This window comes from Marmota monax, unplaced genomic scaffold, assembly GCF_021218885.2.
Source record: "Marmota monax isolate L192 unplaced genomic scaffold, Marmota_monax_Labrador192_F-V1.1 WCK01_AAM20220418_F8-fsc00024, whole genome shotgun sequence".
Lineage (NCBI taxonomy): Eukaryota > Metazoa > Chordata > Mammalia > Rodentia > Sciuridae > Marmota > Marmota monax.
In genome coordinates, this window is record NW_026695224.1 from 10,834,876 (window position 1) to 10,854,913 (window position 20,038).

At 50.3% G+C, this 20,038-nt stretch overlaps 2 long non-coding RNA genes and 1 other non-coding gene across 3 annotated transcripts; 1 reads left to right on the top strand and 2 right to left on the bottom strand.

The window, feature by feature from the left end:
- The first annotated feature begins 1,956 nt into the window (after positions 1 to 1,956).
- LOC124086801 (U4 spliceosomal RNA) lies at positions 1,957 to 2,095 on the top strand. Its single transcript, XR_006849925.1, has one exon. It is a non-coding gene; the product is annotated as a U4 spliceosomal RNA (small nuclear RNA).
- Positions 2,096 to 12,845: 10,750 nt separating this feature from the next.
- Positions 12,846 to 14,064, bottom strand: LOC131423840 (uncharacterized). Its single transcript, XR_009225923.1, has 3 exons — positions 13,966 to 14,064; positions 13,554 to 13,673; positions 12,846 to 12,977 (listed from the first exon to the last, which is right to left on the bottom strand). It is a non-coding gene; the product is annotated as an uncharacterized LOC131423840 (long non-coding RNA).
- A 1,279-nt stretch (positions 14,065 to 15,343) lies between these two features.
- On the bottom strand, positions 15,344 to 19,399 carry LOC124086697 (uncharacterized). Its single transcript, XR_006849885.2, has 2 exons — positions 19,104 to 19,399; positions 15,344 to 15,680 (listed from the first exon to the last, which is right to left on the bottom strand). It is a non-coding gene; the product is annotated as an uncharacterized LOC124086697 (long non-coding RNA).
- Positions 19,400 to 20,038: the final 639 nt, after the last annotated feature.

The following is a 20,038-nucleotide window of genomic DNA, read 5'->3' on the forward strand; positions in this document are numbered from 1 at the left end:
CCGCCCCCGCCGTATTCCTCCGAGTCGCGGGGCCTGCGCTTGTGCGGGGACGCCCCACCCCTTCAGGGCGCCCTCGGAGCCCGGCTCCGCGCCACCAGGAAGCCCAGATCTCTGGGCTCCAAAGCCCAAGCTCACATTGCCTTTCGGTCCCTGAAAGCTGAATTCCACATGAGCTGCCCGCCCCCCAAATCCCACCCTCCCCAACTTCTTCAGAAATCACAGACACGCCCTTGCTCCCCTGTCTCCTCCCGCGGCCCTCCACAGCCCGGCCGCCTCCTTGTCCCAGTGACCTCCTTCACCCCTCTACTCGCCACCCACTGGGCCCCTGTTCTGCCTGGACCCCAAATCTCAGGCCTCAGCTGTTCCAGGTAGGGATAGAGACCTCTCCCCCTCCGGGGTTTAAGTCTACCCAAACCAGCGGGTCTGGGAAGGTGGTCTCTGGACCAGAAGTTTCACCAGAAACTTGTAGAAATGCAAATTGCCCACCAGACTCCAGACCTAGGAAATAAGGATTTCTGGGGTGTTTCGGCCAGAAATCGATTTACCAGACCCACAGGTGACTCTGTTGCAGGCTAACATTTGAGAAACCCTGCTTCAGACCATAAATACAAAACGGAACAAGGCCACCTCTGAACCACGGAAACCTGAGAAATGAAGACACCTCCAATCTACCCAGTGCTCAGGATTCTCAGGGGGACAGGCTTAGTATCCGGAGGACAAGAACCCTAACACTTACCCTTGGGGTCCATCCCTCTGCCTCTGAGACACCTGCGCTTGAGCCTTTCCCAGGAAACTTCCATGGGAGTCACTTCCTTCCCCCAGTATATGTCCCTGGATGGTCACTGGTGCCTGTGACCAGTTAGGGAGCCCCTGGGTCTTTTCAGGAGCTCCAGCGGAGTCTTTCACCAGCTCCAGACTGACTGGTAAGGAAGTGGCCTCTGCAGTCCCTGCAGCCAAACTGACCTGAGCCTGACCTCCTGACCTGCTGGCCTGCTGACCTTCCTGTGCATCTTCCAAACTTGACCCCACCTGCTTTGCTTCAAACTACAGCCCATAAAGCCCCCAGCACTCGATCCATCACTGCAAACTGCTTTCACCCCCAGCAACCTCTGAAGAGTGAAAATGAGTTTTCAAAGTAAAAAGGCTTCATTTCTAGAATGGAGTTCTCAAACCTCTTCACTTCAGCCCCAATCCATTCTGTCTGTTCTGTTGTCACCTAATTTTTTTTTCACCTAAATTTTAAAAATTAAACTTCTTATTTTGAAATATCTGTAGATTCACACACAGTTGTCAAATATAATACAGAGAGGTTCTGAGTTGTCTTTACTCAGTTCCCCCTAAAGGTAACCTCTTGCAAAACCACAGCACAATACAGTCAGGATAGGGAATATTGCATCCCAGGAAGACCCCTCTTTTTCTCTCTTTTTTTTTTTTTTGTACTGGGGATTTAACACATGGGTGCTCAACCACTGAGCCACATCCCCAGCCCCTTTTTATATTTTATTAGAGACGGGGTCTTGCTGAGTTGCTTAGGGCCTTGCTAAATTGCTGAAGCTGGCTTTGAACTCGAAATCCTGCTGCCTCAGCCTCCTGAGCCCCTGGGATTACAAGATGGGCATTCTTAGCTCTCACATTGCTTTTTTATGCACACTCACTTCTCTTTCACTTCCACGCCTCTGTAACCCCAGCAACCACTAATCTCTTCTCCATTTCTATACTTTGTTATTTTAAGGGCTGGGGTTGTGGCTCAGTGGTAGAGCACTCGCCTATCATGTGTGAGGCACTGGGTTCAATCAGCACCACATAAAAATAAAATAAAGATATTGTGCCCACCTACAACTAAAAAACAAATTTAAAAAAAAAAGAATGTTTACAGTTGGAATCATTAATGTTATCTTTAGGGACTGGCTTTTTTTCACTTAGTAATCTTTGGTTATTCATTCAAGTGTTTTTTTTAGCTTTGCGCAGTGGCAGTATCGTAGCCAATGAGGTTTATCCGAGGCGCGATTATTGCTAATTGAAAACTTTTCATTCAAGTGTTTTTGCATAGAGCAATAGTTTGTTCTTTTTATTGTTGTATAGTATTCCCTGATATGGAGGTTCCACAGTTTATTCACGTAGCCGTTTAACATTATCTCCAGTTTTTGACTACAGTGAATATAACTCTTATGAACACTGCATAGGTTTGTATTTGAACATGTATCTTCATTTCTCTGGAATAAATGCCTACATTTATAGTATAGTAAGTATGTTGCATATTTTTTGTTTGTTTGTTTGTTTTTGTTTTTTAACCTGCCACATTGTTTTCTAGAGTGGCTGTATCATTTTATATCACCAACAGCAGTGTAGGCATGACCCATTTTCTTCACATCCCCTTCAGCCTTTGGTGAAATTACTTCTTTTCTATTTTTAAGCCATTCTGATCATTGTGTAGGGATGTATCCCTGTGAGTTTTTTTTTTTTAATTATTTTTTGTAGTTGTAGATGGACAGAATGCCTTTATTTTGTTTATTTTTATATGGTGCTGAGGATTGAACCCAGTTCCTTACACACTTGAAGCAAGCACTCTGCCACTGAGCTACAGTCCTAGTCCTCACTGTGTTTTTTTTTTGTTTTGTTTTTTAATTTGTATTTCCCTAATGGCTATGATATTGAACATCTTTTCATTAGGTGATTTGCAGTGTGTTTTCCTCAATGAAATGTTTCTTTATACTTTTTGTGAAAATTTCAGTTTGATCATTTGCTTTTCTTGCTGTTGAATTTTGAGAGTTCTTTATATATTGTAGATACTAATCCTTTTTTGGTTATGTGATATTTCTTCCCAATCCATTGTCTGTGTACTTAACAGGGTCTTTCAAAAGCAAAAGCTTTTAATTTTGGTGAAGTCCAAATTATCAATTTTTTCCTTTCATGGATCATGCTTTGGGTGCTAAATCCACTAAGTCTGGGGATTTTTTTCTATGTTTTATTCTGAAAGTTATTTAACTTTATGCTACACATTTAAATCTGTGAAGCTTTGTGTATTTTTTTTTTTTTTACCCATAAATGTCCAATTGTTCTAGTACTATTTGTTGAAAAGGCTCTTTTTCTTCCATTTAATTGCTTTTGCAACTTTGTCAGAAGTCATCAGGCCCAAGTTGGGTGTGGTGGTGCATGCCTGTAATTCCAGTGACTCAGGAGGCTAAAGAAGCGGATCACAAGTTCAAAGCCAGCCTGAGCAACTTAGTGAGGCCCTGACTCTAAATAAAAAATGAAAAGGGCTGAGGATGTGGCTCAGTGGCTAAGGGAACTGGGATTCAATCCCTGGTACAAACAACAATAACAAAACACAGCAGGACCTATTTCGGGGTTCTCTCTTCTGTTCCATTAATGTGTAGGTTCCTCTGCTAAAAGTACACAGTGTTAATTATTAAAGCTATATGGTAAGTCATGAAATCAGATACACTGACTCTTCCCACTTTGTTAATTTTCAAAATTGCTTTAGCTCTTCTAGTTCCTTTGGCTTTTCATATAAACTTCAGAATAGTCTTATCTATCTGTACAGAATATCTTTCTGGGATTCTGGTAGAAATTGCATCAAACCCGTTCATCAGAACTGACCTTTTGCTATGTTGTCTTGCAATCCGAGAACACACTAAGTCTCTCCACCAATGTATATTGTCTTTGATTTCTTTTATCAGCAATTATGGGGGTTTTCAGAATGCAAGTCCTATTCACGCTTGGTTAGATTTATATCTCAGTATTTTATTTAATGATTTTTGGCAATCTTAAACGGTACTCTATTTTTAATTTTGCCGCTTAGGAGTTTTTGCTGTATAGAAGTAATTTCTTGTATATTTATCTTATATTTTGCAACATCTCCGAACTTCATTCTAGGAGTTTGGCGTTGCGGGGTGGAGCCTTCAAGATTTTCTACAAGGAAAAATCATGGCGTCTGTACACAGAGAAGTTTTATTTCTTCCTTTCCTGTCAGTATCTTTCATTGCCTATGGCTCTGGCTAGAACTTTCCAGCTCCTGTGTGCCTAAGAGCAATATGAGAAGCTGACATCCTTGCAGTCAGGGTCCATCTGTGCTGACACAATGAAATCCCACAGATTGGGAGATTTATGAAGAATAGAAATTATTTCTCACAGATCTGGAGGTTGGGAAGTCCAAGATCACTGCCCCCCCCCCCATATTCAGTTGTCTGCTGTGGGTTGTGCCCTCTCCTTCCAAGATGGCATCTTGTGCTGTGTCACATGGCAGAGGAGACAGAGGCCGGAGAGGGCCCAGCACGCAGGAAGCCTCTGCTTCAGGGCCTCAACTCATTCCCCAGGAAGGAGCCTCACAGCCTCCTCCCTTCCTAAAGGCACTGCCTCTTACACTGACACACTGGGCATTAAGTTCCAACGCTTGAGTTTTGAAGGGGACACAGTCAAGTCACAGTACTTATTGTGTTCCTGGTCTTAGGGGGAAAGCATTCCACTGTTCATCACTAAGAATAAGTGGTAGCTGTAGATTTTTGTTAGATGTGCTTTGCCAAATGGAGGAGGTTCTCTATTGGTTTGGAAGTTTCTCTCATAAATGGAAGCCCGTGTCGTTACATGCCTTTTCTGTGTTGACTTGGTCATGCGGTTGTTGTCCTCCCCGCCTCTTCCTCCTCTCCCCTCTTTTTTCTCCTTCTCTCCTCTCCTTCTTTCCCCTTCCTCTCACCCCTCACTCCCCTGCCTCCTTTGTCCTGTACTGGGGACTGAACCCAGAACCTCACCCATGCTAGGCAAGCATTCTACTACTGAGCTACATCCCAGCTCTTTTCTTTTACTTTCCATATTTTTTTTGGGGGGGGAGCATACTGGAGATTGAACGCGGGGGCACTCGACCACTGAGCCACGTCCCCAGCCCTATTTTGTGTTTTGTTTAGAGACAGGGTCTCCCTGAGTTGCTTAGCGCCTCGTTTGTGCTGAGGCAGGCTTTGAACTCGTGATCCTCCTGCCTCAGCCTCCCGAGCCACTGGGATTATAGGTGTGTGTCACCGCGCCCAGCTACTTTCCATATTTTTATTAGTGCATTATAGTTGTGCCTAAAGGTGGGATTCATTGCTCCTATTTGTCCACACACACAATATAACAGTATAATTGGGTCGGCAGCATTCCTCAGTATTTCCTCTTCCCCTCTCTTCCTCCTCCCGCCTTGTCTCTTTCCTCTGATCTACCTTCAATTTTCGTGAGATCCCCACCCACCCACCTTACTTTTGCATTTTCCTCTCTGGCTTCTGCATATGAGAGAAAACATTCAACCCTTGCCCTTCTGGGTTTGGCTTATTTTGCTTAACAGAATGTTCTCAAGTTCCATCCATTTTCTTGAAACTGCCATAATTTCATTTTCTTCATCCCAGCCCCTGTCATTTTGAAACAGGATCTAAGCTGCCCAGGCTGGCCTCCAACTTGCAGTCCTCCTGCCTCAGCCTCCTGGGTAGGTGAGATTACAGGCGTGCACCACCTGGCCCCACACCCAGCTCTTAACTATTGAACTAGCTTGAAATAAACCTCCCTGAAATAAACCTCACTAGGTTATGATGTTTAATTCTAATACAATATTTCTGAATTTATTCAGGATTTTCTGCATCTATATCATGAGGGTTGTCAGGCAGTGAATTTTTCTTTTTCATTGTCTTTACCTGGTTTGGGTTCAGGGTAATACTGATCTCAAAAGATGGATTGAACAGTGCTCTCTTTCTCTCACCTCTTTTTTATGGAACAGTTTGTGCAGAATTGGGGTTCGTTCTTCGAATGTTTGGTAGAATTCTCCCACAAAATATTTTGAGTCTGGAGATTTCTTTTTTGCATGTTTTAAAAATTTAAATTCAATTTCCTTAATAATTATTGGTCCACTCAAATGATCTGTCTCGTGGTGGAACTGTCGTAGCTTGTGTATTGGGGAAAGGGGTCTTTTTTGTGGATCTTTATTCTATTCATTTGTTTATACATGGTGCTGAGGATCGAACCCAGCGCTCACACATGCCAGGCAAGCGCTCTGCCACGGAGCCCCAGCCCCAGCCGGATGTGCTGTGTTCTCTTATTATCACCGTCTTAGATCTGCGTGGTCTGTGGTGACCTTCCCTGTTTCATTCCTGATACAGGCAATTTGTGTCCTCTCACCTTCTCTCTGTTCTCTGTCAGTCTTGCTGGAGGTTTGTCAATTTTATTGATTTTTTTCAAAGAACCAACCCTTTATTTCATTGATTTTCTCCATTTAAAAATAATTCATTGGCTTCTGCTCTTATCTTTATTATTTCCTTCCTCTGCTGGCTTAGGGTTTATATTGCTCTTCTTTTCCTTGGCTCTAAAGGTGGGATCTTAGACTATGGATTTGAGGGTTTTCCTTTTTTGTAACATATGCATTTAGTGCAGTAAAATCCCCTTTCAGCACTGCATTCAGTGGATTCCACAAAATTTGATGTTTTACCTTTTTTTTTTTCTTTTTTGTAATGGGGATGGAATCCACGGGTGCTCTACCACTGACTTCCATCTCTTTTTTGTTTATTTATTTATTTTAATTTTGGACAAGGTCTTGTTAAATTACTGAGGCGGGCCTCAAGACTTCAATCCTCCTGCCTTAGCCTCCCCAGCCACTGGGATGACAGTCATGCGCCACCATACCTGGATTACCTTGATTTTTATTAGGTTAACGATATCTTAATATTTCCTTTGGTTCTCTCCTTTTTAATTCATTTAGAAGTGTACTGCTTAATTTCCAAGTATTTGGAGATTTTCCTGTTATATCTATATTGCCAATTTATAATTTGATTCCATTGTGGATAAAGAGAATACTCTATAAGATTTTGATTCTTTTAAATTTTTTGAAGTTTGCTTTATGGCCCAGGATATGGTCTCTCTTGGTATATGTTCATGGGCAAATTTAGTGTATGTTCTGCTGTTTTAAGGTGGAATGGTCTATAAATATCAATTTGACCTTGTTGGCTGATTATTCCTATATATCCTTTTTGATTTTTTTTTTAAATCTAAATGTCCTATCAATAGTTGAGAGAGGAATGCTGATATCTCCAACTTTAATTGTGGCTTGGTCCATTTCTCTTTCCAATTCCATCAATTTTTATTTCACATATTTTATAGTTCTGTTGTTTTTTTAGATTAATCTTTTTTAAAATTATTTTATATTGTCCCTTTCTGTCTCTGGAAATTTTCTTTGCTCTGAAGCCTACTTTAGCTAATTTATTAATACAGTCATTCCTGTTTTCCTTTGATTAGTGTTTACATGGTATCTCTTTTTCCATTCTTTAGTTTTCAACCTGCCTATGTGATTATATTTAAAACCTTGGAGAGGGGTATATAATTGCTTCATATTTTTAAATTAAATCTGCCAATCTACTATTTAGTTGGTGCATTTAGACTCTGCATTTAATGTAATTATTGGTAGGCTGGGACTTGACTTTGACATTTTATGTCTTTGTTTTCTGTTCTTTTTTTTTTAAAGAGAGAGAGAGAGAGAGAGAGAGAGAGAGAGAGAGAGAGAATTTTTTAATATTTATTTTTTAGTTTTCGGCGGACACAACATCTTTATTTGTATGTGGTGCTGAGGATTGAACCCAGTGCCGCGACCATGCCAGGCGAGCGCGCTACCGCTTGAGCCGTATCCCCAGCCCCTGTTTGTTCTTTTTTTTTTAAATTTAATTTCTGTGTTTTTGTTTTCCTGCCAACCTGGGAAATGTTATTTGTTTTTTGTTTGTTTTTCGTTTTGTTTTTGTTTTTGTTTTGTTTTTAGAATTCCGTCTATTTGGATGCACCTATTTTGAGTGGTTTCCTGGTTGCTCTAGGTATTACATTATGACCATATAACATATTGTTGTCCACTGATGTGATCATTTTACCAGTTTGAGTGACATATAGACATGTTACCTCCTATTAGGGTCCTTTACCCAGTTTATAGTATAATTGTGTTAAAATTTTCTCTATATATATTTACAACCACATCAGAAGCTGTAAGAATTTTTGTGTCCACTTTACAACACAACCTAGAAAACTCCAGGTAAGGAGGAAAGCCTGTGGTACGGACCATGGTGCTTCTTTCATGTCCCTGAGGATCTGAGTTTCCTTCTTTCATTGTTTCTGTTTAGAGAATTTCCTGTAGTCATTTAAAAAAATTATTTATTTTTTAGTTATAGATGAATACAATATCTTTATTTTATTTTTATGCTCAGAATTCTCTATCCCTGGAGCTAGTTCTGAGCTCTAGGTGCAGACACATGTACCTGGGTGCATCTGCACAGAGCCTTTTCAGGCTGGGCATCACCATAGCAACTGGACAATCTTGATCTGCACTTTGCACAGGAAGTTCCCAGCACAAACGCAGCCATGAGGCCAACAGAGATCATGATCCAAGCCACCGCTCTCCACACCAGGCTGTCTGAAAGTCTTGACTCTCCACTAGGCCTCTTCTGATACCACCCCAGAGAGAAAGGAGCAGAACATCTCAGGACTGCCAAGTCAGGTGGCCCTGCTGTCACTCAGAAGGAGACCTTCATTATAAGCTGGTTGGAATGTGTGTGGCAGGGGTTATGACAGACTGGCCAGCATGGAAATCTAGGGTTCTCCACTCAGCCTTGGCTGGTACGGGTACAGGTGGGACCACAGGGTTTTTTTTTTCATATATATATATATATATATATATATATATATATATACATATTTTTTTTTTTTTTGTCAGAGTAGAGTAGTATTGTCTATAAATTTTCTCTGTTGCCAGCATGTCCCATGTCCCTTTCCTGATCTTCTGGCTAGAGATAGAGGCTTTGTTTGTTGTTTGTTATTTTTTGTGTGCATTGGCATTTCCAGGTTGTGAGCTTTCTCACCTCCAGGTATGCAATAGATAAGGTGAAACAGAAACCCAGGAAGCTTACCACCGAGTGTTGCTCAGGTCCCATGTCCCCTAGCCAGCCAGCCTTCTTCTCTCCAGTTCTCAGGGTTTTCTTGAATTTGTTTCACATATAACCTCCAGCATTATTAGTGGTACTTCGTGGGAAGAAGAGGATAATACAGGCCTTCTGTCTTTTCCAGAAGCAGAATAGCCTATTCCCTTTATAAAAAAAATCCATAAACACTATTTTTGCTCTGCCCTTGAATTAAGCAATTAATATCCATTAAACCACAGGTGTTATGGTGGTGGTTGTTGTTGAAGTATAATTGACCTGTAATGAACCTCGCATATTTAAAATATGCAATTTGATGGGTACACACCCACGAAACCACCAGCACCATCCAGAGAGTGAGCACATCCCTCCTCCCAGAGCTGCTCCCCCTCCTCATGTTCTCTGTCATCACTCCCTGCCCCTCCCCACCAACCTCCAGCCAGCCATTTGCTGTCTGCCTCTATATATGAATTTGAATTTTTAAATGATCTTACAGATGTAGCCATGCGTCACTTAACAATGGAGATATGCTCTGAGAAATGCATCCTTCCGAGATTTTGTTATTGCGGGAACATCATAGAGTTTACTTACACAAAATAAGATGGCTACAACCACACCAGGCAATAGCATCTTATTTATTTGTCTTTTTTTGTTTTTGTGATGGTGCTGGGATTAAACCCAGGGCCTCATGCATGTCAGGTAAGTGCTTTACTACGGAGCTACATCTCCAACCCCTAGGCAATTCAGTCTTTCTGGGACCACCACTGTAGATGGAATATTGGTTCACAGTGCATGACTATATATACATCATGTGGGACACAAGTCAGCAATAAAAGGATCCAACTCCCAACCAATGCAACAAAATCGATGAGTCTCAAAGGGATTATGACTAGTGGAAGTGAAAGAAGCCAGAGTATATATGGTATGACTCCATACACACATATGCACGCATATATACAACGCATAGACGATCTGTCACAATATTTATATTTCATCTACATCACAATATTTTATTTTTATCTCCATCTCTATCTATCACATCTCGACCTGGAACTGTTTCATTCATGCGCTACCTAAAATGAGGAATTCTAAAACTACTACTATGAAAAACCTTCCCAACTCCCATCTCCACATCTGCACTCGGCAGTTCTCCTGTGGGTGTTCATTCAATCCTGGGTGTGGGTGAAGGTTGAGGGGAGGGGAGGCCACTGGGAATTACTGGGAAAAGACTGAAATGGAGATGAGAGTTGCATCCCAGCTACAGCCCGCCATCCTTCTATGAAGCCATTGGCAGGCCATGCCCCCTCTTGGAACCCCGGCGCCCTGGTGTTTACAGTCACGGGGGTGGGCCCGGGTTGCCCCTTAATCCACAGCTGCTGGCCCTCTCTGTCGGCATCGCTGATGAAGGAGGGCAGTGCTGGGGACTCAGCTCATGAGCGGGGTCCTCGGCCCCAGTGTCAGCTCAGCATTGACGCTAGGCCTGGGGTCGGGTCGGAGTGGGGTCACCCGGTCCCCAGCTGTGCTTGTTCTGCTGGATCCTCTGGCTCAAGGTTGCTGAGCTAAATGCCTGCTGTCCTGGGGAACTCACACGCTACCCCAGCCTCAGAGGCCCCTCTCGAGGTCCCCAGCCCTCGCGGGCAGACGATTCATTTTATGACATTTTCATTCCCCAGCTGACACTCGCTCTCGCTCAGGAGACCAGCTTTCCCTCCTGCCCGAGCATCAGCAGAGCTTGCAGCCGCTCCGGGTGCTGGCTCCTGCCCAACTCAGCTGAGAGAGGATGAGCTGGAGTGGTCGAGGCTGAGCCAGCGAGCTGCGTCCTCCTGGGCAGCATCTAGGTAAGGCCGAGAGGTGCCACGGCGGCCCAGGCCCAGGCCCAGGCCCAGGCCTGGCACGAGCACCAGAGTGGCCTGTGGGTCTTCCCTTTCAGGCCTGCCCTTCCCTCCTCCTTGCCGGCTCTCCTGCCCTCCTCTGCTGGGAGGACCCTCCAGGCCCCACGTGCTGCCTGGGGAAACTGAGGCAACGGGTAGGAGACGAGGGAGAAGGTGAAGCCAGCTCCCTGAAGCTTCTAGAGGTCGGGCTCTGGAGACCAGGAGGATCCTGGGCAGAGAAGGGCAATGCTCAAGAACTCGGGTTCTGGGGCTGGGATGGGGCTCAGTGGCAGAGTGCCTGCCGAGCCTGCGCCAAGCTCCAGGTTGGAGTCCTTGTACCGCAGAAACCAATCAACAAGAGTTTAGGGTGCAGCCAGGCGCAGTGATGAACACCTATAATCCAAGCAGCTCGGGAGGCTGAGGCAGGAGGATTGTGAGTTCAAAGCCAGCCCCAGCAAAAGCAAAGCTCTAGCAACACAGTGAGACCCTGTCTCTAAATCAAATACAAAATAGGGCTGGGGATGTGGCTCAGTGGTTGAGTGCCCCTGAGTTTAATACCTTGTACCCCCTACCCCATGAAAGAAAGAAAGAAAGACAGAAAATCAAGCAAGTACATCACATATGTGCTGCTAACACTGAAGAAAAAGCTCCAAGGCTTTTGCTAAAAAGATGCTCAGCAAAGCCAGGTGTGGGGATGGGGATGTGGCTCAAGCGGTAGTGTGCTCGCCTGGCATGCGTGCGGCCCGGGTTCGATCCTCAGCACCACATACAAACAAAGATGTTGTGTCCGCCGAGAACTGAAAAATAAATATTAAAAAAAAAAAAAAAGCCAGGTGTGGTGGCGCAGGCCTGTAATCCCAGCAGCTTGGGAGGCTGAGGCAGGGGAGTCATGAGTTCAAAGCCAGCCTTAGCAAAAGCGAGGAGCTAAGCAACCCTGTCTCTAAATGAAATACAAAATAGGACTGGGGATGTGGCTCAGGGGTCGAGTGCCCCTGAATTCAGTCCCCAGTACCCACCATCATCAAAAAAAAAAGAGATGCTTAGCAAGCGCTAGAGAGGTGCTAAGTCAACTTGGCCACCCGTCCAGGACATCTTTCTTGACAACAGCCAGGGGACTGGGAGACTGGCTTTCTGGAGTTCCACCTGGTGTGGGTTGAGACCGTTTTGTGGAGACCGACACCATTCTGTCCACCAATGTGGTGTGACATTGGGGACACTGTACTAGCTCACTGAACATCCCAGCAGCAATCTCGAGGAGGGGAGCATCCTCATTTCACAGGCAGAGAAACTGAGGACCCCGGAAATACAGGAGTCGCACCAGGAGTTGACCTGGTGACCATGGAGACTGTCAGGTCTTGGCCTCACCTGGAGGTTCAGGGGACCTGTCCATGTCACCCTCCACCCCCACCCCACAGAGCCTCCTGCAAGGTCCCCACTGGCTCACGGCCAGGTCTCCTCTTGGGAAGAGGGACGACTTGGTAGAGCCAGACCTGGGGTAGGGATGAGAGGTGGAGCCAGTCGCGTCCCAGGATCCCAGGCGACATGGAGGCAGTCATCAGACTGGTGAATTCTTTTCAAATGACGATGGTGAGAGGCTGGCGAGAGCTGGCCCTCAGCCGTACAGGGCCCTGACATCCGGGTCACTTGACCAGTTAAGATGAGGCCTTGTCCTATCTCCCTCCTCCAGCTCCACAGTGACACAAACCAGTCTCTCCAGGAAACGTCACATCAAAGGAGACCTACCAGGGGACCTACTGGAGGAGAAGCCGGTGGAGAGGAAGGACATGGCCCCCAGACTCCCCCTGCTTCCTCCCACGGAGGCCAGGCAGGGCAGACGTCAGCTGGGCTCAGGAAGGAGGCCTAGGAGGACATGCCGGTCCCACCTCCGAGCACAGGACTCTCTCTGGGCACTTCCCCCCACGCTGCCCCCTGAGCGCACTGTGAGCCGCTGACAGCAGGTCCCACACGCTGTGCCCACCCGTGGGGAAGGCAGCTGAGAGCCTGGGCCCGCCCCTCCCCTCCCGTCAGTGATTCATGGGTTCATTCAAAGATTCCGAGCACTTACTCTGTGCCAGGCGCTGGGCCCTGGGGACACGGTGGTCTATAAGAACAACACATGCCCTTGAAGAGTTCATGGCCTAGTTAAGTGACAGGCATTGATCCTGACACTCCACGGCTGCAGGCATAACTGTGAGATGGGCTGAGAGGAAGGGAAAGAGCTACATGGTGTTGGAGGAGATATAAGGAGACCTAATGCGTCTGGGAGGACTGACTGAGGCAGTGACTCAAGGTGAGAGCAAAACAGCAGCGAGTTAAGCAGGCCAAGAGGGGAGGGAGGGTGGCCTGGGTTGAAGGGACTGCATGGGCAAAGGTCCTGTGGCAGAAGACAGTCTGGTCTGTAGAAACAGGGGTGGTCCACATGGCAGAGCACAGAGGGAAGAGGGAAGCGTGGTGCTTGGCCAGACTGGCTGTGCGGGGTCTCAGAGGCCAATTCAGGGTTCAGTCCCCATCTTAAGAGTAACCGATGGCTAGTCACAGGTGCTAACTTGCATTTTGAAAAACATATTTTTGGCTGCCCTTCGAGAATAGAGAGAAAGTCCTGCCTAGGATTGGGGAAGCGAGACAGGAAGCCAGGGCAGGCCTTGCAGGAGAGGGGAGAGGGTTAGAGGCCAATCTCAAGGATTTTCAGACAAGTGTCCCTGAGTCCTTGGTGATGGATCGCCAGGAGTCAGGACTGAGTTCAGGAGAAGGAAGAATGCAATGACCCCAGACTAACCTGGCAGTGCCCGTGCCTCCACGCACAGCGAGAAATCCAAGCCCCCTGGCGCACTGTTTTCAAAGCTGATTTTTCTCTCCTTCCCTCCCTGGGCTTTGACAAGGTGTGTGTGGTGTGCCCCTGGAGAAAGCCCCTGTCACTCACTCATTCCACCAGCCCTGATCACTGGGCCCTCAGCTGTCTGTATTTTTGCTTTTGTAAACAATGCCACAATGAGCATTTGTGTGGCTGAGTATTCGCACCCACATTTACAGATTACAGGTGCCCAGAGACGCCCCTGGGGTAGATTTCCATAACTGTGCCCATTGTCTCGGCAGCATTTCGCTGGTGGATGGAGGGAGCCTTTCCAATGCCTAAGGTCAACGCTGCTCTACCTTTAATATCTGGTACCTGGAGAATAAAAAGCCCAAACCTGTTGAGCAAGGCTCTATGAAGCCCCCAGATCACTCCGATGCTCTGTGCCTGCCTCCTCCGTGGGCTCCAGTTCTCCCCCAGACGACAGATGGCTCTGTAGGGGTGAAACGCTATTGCTCAGCCAACAGATGAGCCTTGTGACCATGTGGGTTTGGGGACCCTCTTGCTGTGGCTCTGAGCCCCCCCACAGGGCCTGGGACTTAGGGACACCTGGGAAGTCATTCCCCTCCAGTTTGTTCATTCTTCGGAGGGAAGAGATGGAAGCCGGAGGGCTGCTGAGCTGGGAGGACTGGGGAAGGCAAGGAGGGGACACTGTGGGATGAGGCCAGCCTTCTGGGGGACAAGGCCACGGCTTAAAGGCTGGGGCACTGCCTTGGGGATCCAGCCTGTGGTCATTTCCTGAAGCAGGCAGCCCTGTCCCTTGGCAGCAAGACCAGCTGCCTAATTTGTGGGGCCCAGATTAAAATGAAGGTGTGGGACCCCCCTTTCCACATTGCTAACAATTTCAAGGCAGCAGCAACAGAGCATTAGACCAAGTGCTGGCTCTTGGAAGGGCAGAGCCCCTGTGACCTCGTAGCCACCTGCCTGTCCTGGAAGCCGGTCCTGCCTGGAAAGGGTCTCCACCCTCCTCATGGAGCAGCAGAGAGGAAGTGGGGGAAGAAAGGACCAAGGGCCAGCCAAGCCCAGCCCTGGCCCACTGCCGCACAGCCAGGGACCCCCAGGGCAGGTGCACCCAGAGCACCTGGGGGGCCATTAACCCTGTGAACCTGACTCATGGGTGGCCTCGGGTAGCAGGACTGAATCCTCTGAGGAATCAGGAGAAGGCGTGGAGACTAGCCGCGTGCACAATGGCGGCACTTCCTGCGCCCTCACATGCACCTGGGTCTGTGCTTGGCCTTCAGAGCCACCCCTCTGGACTGGAGCCTGTGTCCCCCAGAGAGGGGGAGGGTAGAGCCCAAGCAGCCGGCCTGCCACTCACTTGCTCTTCTTGTCCACGTCTCACCCCATCCTGCAAGGGACCAATGGCGATGGGGACCTAGGGGAGGAGCCTGGGGTCCCAGTTCCCACAGCCACCACCCTCTGCCCCACCTGCCTGCACGAGGTGGGGTCTGGGCAGGGGTGTGCAGGAGCGAGTGTGTTCTGGACAAGCAGGGGCCCCCCCTTCCTCAGGGCAGTCGGCCCCCACCTGCCGGCCTCCAGAGCCAGGGCCAAGGCCACGGCCACGTCTCAGCTCCTGGCTGGCCCTGGCTGCTGGTCCCTGGCGCCTGGGTTAGTGTTTTCGAATCAGCCACGCAGCAGCCCTTCCACTCCATCCGGGTTTGCTCTTCCATAAAAAAATTAATGGTCCCTGCAAATAAATAAGCACAACAACGCAGGAAGGCTTTTTAGACAATCAATTAAAAGCCTGGGAGAGGGATTATCTCATTGAAATATCAATTTTTAATCGCGCTGCATCTGTGAGTTTCCTCTCAAAAAAACTTTGTGCGGTGCGCTCGCCGTCTTGTTGCTCTGACTCGGCTCCCTGCTGAGCCTCTGGGCAGGCCTCTGGGCACCCGCCTGGAGCCGGGGCCTGCGGGGAGCCGGAGGCTCACTCTCCATTCACCCAGGGCTTGGCGAGCTGGCTGTGTGCCAGGCAGAGGGGCTGGTACCCCGGCGAGCGCGGGCGCAGGAAGCGGGCACTGGTCAGGGGGGAGATCAGGAAGGTGAAGTCATCTGGAAAAGTAAATGTCAAGAGACAGAACTGGGGGCTCACGGGGACCTGGGAGCACAGGAGCGGGGGAAGCGTTTGCCACTTCTTGCCCTTGGGGAGTGGCCTTTAAAAGGAGACCAGAGGGTGTGAAGGGAAGCTGACCCAGGCAGAAGGAACAGCACACCCGGTGGCCCTGAGGCAGGAAGGGTGATGGAGGAGTGGAAGGAAGGCCGGGGCGGAGACACGGTGAGTGAAGGGACAGTGGGACACGGTTGGAAGGGCCACCATCCAGACCTCCGCGGTCCTGGAGGCCAGGGAAGGGTGTGTGGTCCCTTCAATGAACCCCGTGAGCCTCTGGGAGTGGCCCTAGTTCGAGTCCTGCTTCTTAGCTGCGGTGAGGCCGGGGGGGGGGGGGGGGGGGGGCTGCTGCAGGCCTTACCTTGGCTTTCTCACCTGCGAGGCCCGTAACAACGTGACCACCCTGGGCTGCGGCGGTAGCCCAAGAAACCACAGAGGCCGATTCCCAGGCTGCACCTCTTTTCTCTGGGCCCCACCCCTCTTAGCTTGGCAGCATCTTCAGCTCCCCCCTTGGGGATGGGATCAGATAAGCTCTATCTGATGCAATATTCCCACAGCCAAGTTCCCAAGGAGCTCATTCCACACCTGACTCCAATTTAACAGGGAAGGGAGTGGGCGGGAGGGGGGGGGTGGCCCGGAGAAGACACAGCTGCCTGCTCTCTGAGGTGACAGCCCTTCCTGCAGTGAAGAGCCCCCAGGCCTCAGGGGGAGGCTCCTGGGATTGGCTGGGGCAGGGGAGTGGCTGGGTGGGGCCAAGTCTGCAGCCGCAGATGGGGGACAGTGGATCCCTGGCCCAGCTGAACAAATGCACTTTCCCCACCTGGATAATGGGGGGTGGCGGGGACACTGGTCAGGACAGGTGCCCTTGGACAACCAAGGGCGGACGAACAACTGCACCTCTGGGGTCTTGACCCCTCCTTCTACTCCCCACAGAACACCCCCAGATTACAACCGTGGACACTGAGGCTCAGAGGCCGAGCTTCTTGCTTCGTTAGCAGGGAGGAGAACCCACATAGGGTTGGGGTGCCCTCTCTAGAGTTTTTGTAAATTTATTTCTTGGGTGCTTGCACACACTGGGCAAATGGTCCATCACGGATCTATATCCTCCGGAGTTATTTTAATAAAGGGGCAACGGATTAAGATCCTATTGGAGGGGCTGGGGTCGCGGCTCCGTGGTAGAGCGCTTGCCCAGCATGTGTGAGGCCCTGCGGTCAATCCTCGGCACCACATATACATAAATAAAATAAAGGATTTTAAAAAAATCCTATTGGGAGTATCTGGGGTTCCCAGGATGCAGTTGCTAGGCACACTGGGAGAAGCCATGTGGCTCACTGTTTGCAACTGGGTAACGAGGATGGGTGAGACTCGGGATGAGGAAGGGCTTGCGGAGTGATCTAGGGGCACAGGGCTTGGGGACGTCCCTCCAGCTCCTTGGTGCCCCTTTGGCTCTGTCCCCCACTTCCCTGCCCCTCCTTCCTCTTCTCCCTGGCACCTACCCAGAACCTGCTGGGACCAGGCTCAGACCTGAGCTGAAGGCTGTAGCCCCAAATGCCAGCTCTTTGAGTTGACGGGATTTGAACCCTATTCCTGTCACTTGCTGGTGGGTCCTGTCCCTCTCTGGACCTCAGGTTCCCCATCTCCCTGTCGTCCATCTCCTGGGCAGCTGTGAAGATTGCTATTCTGTGGCAGAACAGAGAAGCTTGAGCCCAGCTGACCCTGTCCCTCCCCTCATGGGGAGATTCCGGTTCCTGCAGGCAGGACCCCTATCCCTGTCCTCAAGAGTGGGGCAGTCCAGGCATGTCCCTAAATCCCTGTGAAGGCATCTGGTGTCCAGTCTGACCTGGCCATGAGCAGTTGAAGAGACGGTGCTGGGGAAGCTGGGGTGAGGGGGCCCACCCAGGGCCCGTCTGGACTGTATCTCAGAGTGACAGGCACCGAGAGCCCTGGGAGAAAGTGCTCCAGGGTGAGCCAGCGTCTGGGCGCACTTGTGGGGCCGTGGAAAGCAGCTGGTCCTCTGATTGGAGAGGGGGAGGCCAGGGCTCCTGGAGGAGGAGGATAGGGGCAGAGGCTGGAAGTGGGAAGGGGAGGAGGCCGAGGGTTCTGAGCACGGAACCTCCCCAGCTCGGCTGGAGGGGGCAGGGGAAGCTGTCCAGGGAGCCCCTGCTCCATTGGGAGGCGCCCGCCTGGGGCCCCGGAGGCAGCTGGCGTCTAGCAACCCTGCAATTAGGGAAGGAGGCAGAGGAGCCAGGTGGGGGCGGAGCAGGCTGAGGGCTGCAGCTGGCTCCTGGGTCCTGCCTCTGCCTCCAGCCCCCAACCTGCGGCCCCAGAGGCTCAGCCTGGCAGGGCTAGAGGTCTCCCAGGCAGACAAGCTCCTGGGGTCTTCACAGCCATAGGAAAGGCCAGAAAGGTAACATGAACAGCGAAGTCACGCTGGATGTGGGTTTGGTCGACCCGGACCAGTCTGTTGTGGTTCCCATTTTACAGATAAGGAAATGAAAGCCCAGAGAGGGGAGGCAGCTTAGCAGAAGACACACAGCTAACTGGAGAGCAGCCTGGGTCAGAAGCCCCATTCGTCTGGAGGGTTGTGGTTTGAATGCCTGGCTCTGGACCAAGGAGGGGCTGTCTGGTAGTCAGGTTGGGCAAAATGACCTTGGCTGGAGTGCAAGGGCAGACTGCAGGGGAGGAGGCTGGTCAGGCTGGGTCTGGCCCCACTGGTTCTGCAGCCAGTCTGGGCACTCCAGGCCTGGAGGAGAGGCCCTGGCACCACTGCCCGGGGCTACGGCGTTCAGTGCCCCCCTGGCGGCTGCCCTCTAGGAGAAAAGCAGCTGTCCAGCCCCAGCCAGGGGCTGGGTTCCAGCTTCCACCTTCTACCATCTCCACCACCCATCTTCCCTCCACCATCCATCACCATTTCCCTCCTCCCTCTTCCCTGTCTGCTAACACTCGAAGATCCCCACTAAACCCAGGGCACTGTGCAGGCAGCAACCCACTAGTACTCTAGGAATGAGTGGGGCTGGGCCTGGCTGAGGCTGCAGTGGAGTGGGTGGGGTGCAGGGGCCATGTGCAGCCTTGCCCCAGAGGGTGGCATGGGTGGACTCTAGACACAGGCTGCCTGACCTGGGATCCCTGTCTCATGAGATCATTCATCAGCTGTGTGACCTTGGGATAGTTACTTGCTCTCTCTGAGCATAAATTGGGCTGGTGATGATAATAGCCGCCTCCTGAGGCTGTTGGGAAAGATCAGCAAGACACACGGCATGTGAGGCACCCAGTGTGGCTCTTGGCAGTCACCTCTGTGCTGTCGGGAGCCTGGGACAGTGCTGAGCCGTGCATGATGTGCATGTGTCCTGACTGTATCTGGCACTGACCTGGCTCTGTGTGTTTCCTCTCAGTCACTCCAGGGCTCCCCCCTGTTCCAAGGGAAACTGGATTCGGCCAGAGGCGGCACCACGCTCAAGTTCCTGCAAGGTTGGGGCAGAGATCTAGAGGAGATGGGTGCAGGTAAGGTCGGATAAGGGTGGGGACTGCCTACAGCATTCCAAGGAGACATGTCTCTCTGCCCAGCAGCTCTGGCCGTGGGGGAGCGTGAGCCCGGAGTGGCCAGAGGTGCTGATGCCTCAGGAGAGAGAAACCCACACTTTTATGTGAAAACTTCCCATTACTAATATTAGCCATGCATTAAAGGTTTTTTTAAAGCATCATCTGAGCCAAAGCTAATGCTTCTTCTGGCAGGCGCCGCGCCCCGCCCACTGGGAGGCTTGCTGTAGGGAGGGGAGCGCAGGGGGCTGGAGCAGGGACCCAGGGGACCCCGGCTGAGCTGCCCCTCCACAGTGGGGGTGGGAGGCGGCCCTTTCCTGCCATTCCAGGTGCAGCCTGGGGGGAGATGGGCTGTAGGGGGCCCGGCTCAACCCAGTCTCGCCCGGGTGCCATGCCGGGCAGTCTGGGAGCCCGGAAGGGGCCTGTTCTGTGTCTGGGGTGGCCGGGCAGGTGGAGGTGGCTCCCAGGGCTGCTACCAGCAAGGATCTGGCTCCTAGCTCCTGGGGTCAAAGGGCAGCACTTTGAGCCATCCTTGGGCCAGCTTCCTGTTTGGCAGGAAATGGTCCCTTCCCTGCTGTGGCGGCTTCAGGGTGGGGGCTGGAGGGGCGGGAAGTCATCCCCCAGGGGCCCTGGGACCTCTGCCTCCGCAGCAGCAAACCCCACTGGCTGGCACCGTTAGCCAGGCTTAGCTCCCGGCTGGGCTCCTGGGCCGCCTCTGCTCTCCTCCTGGGCCCAGGGCTGGGGTGTCCCTGGGCCCCAGCACTTG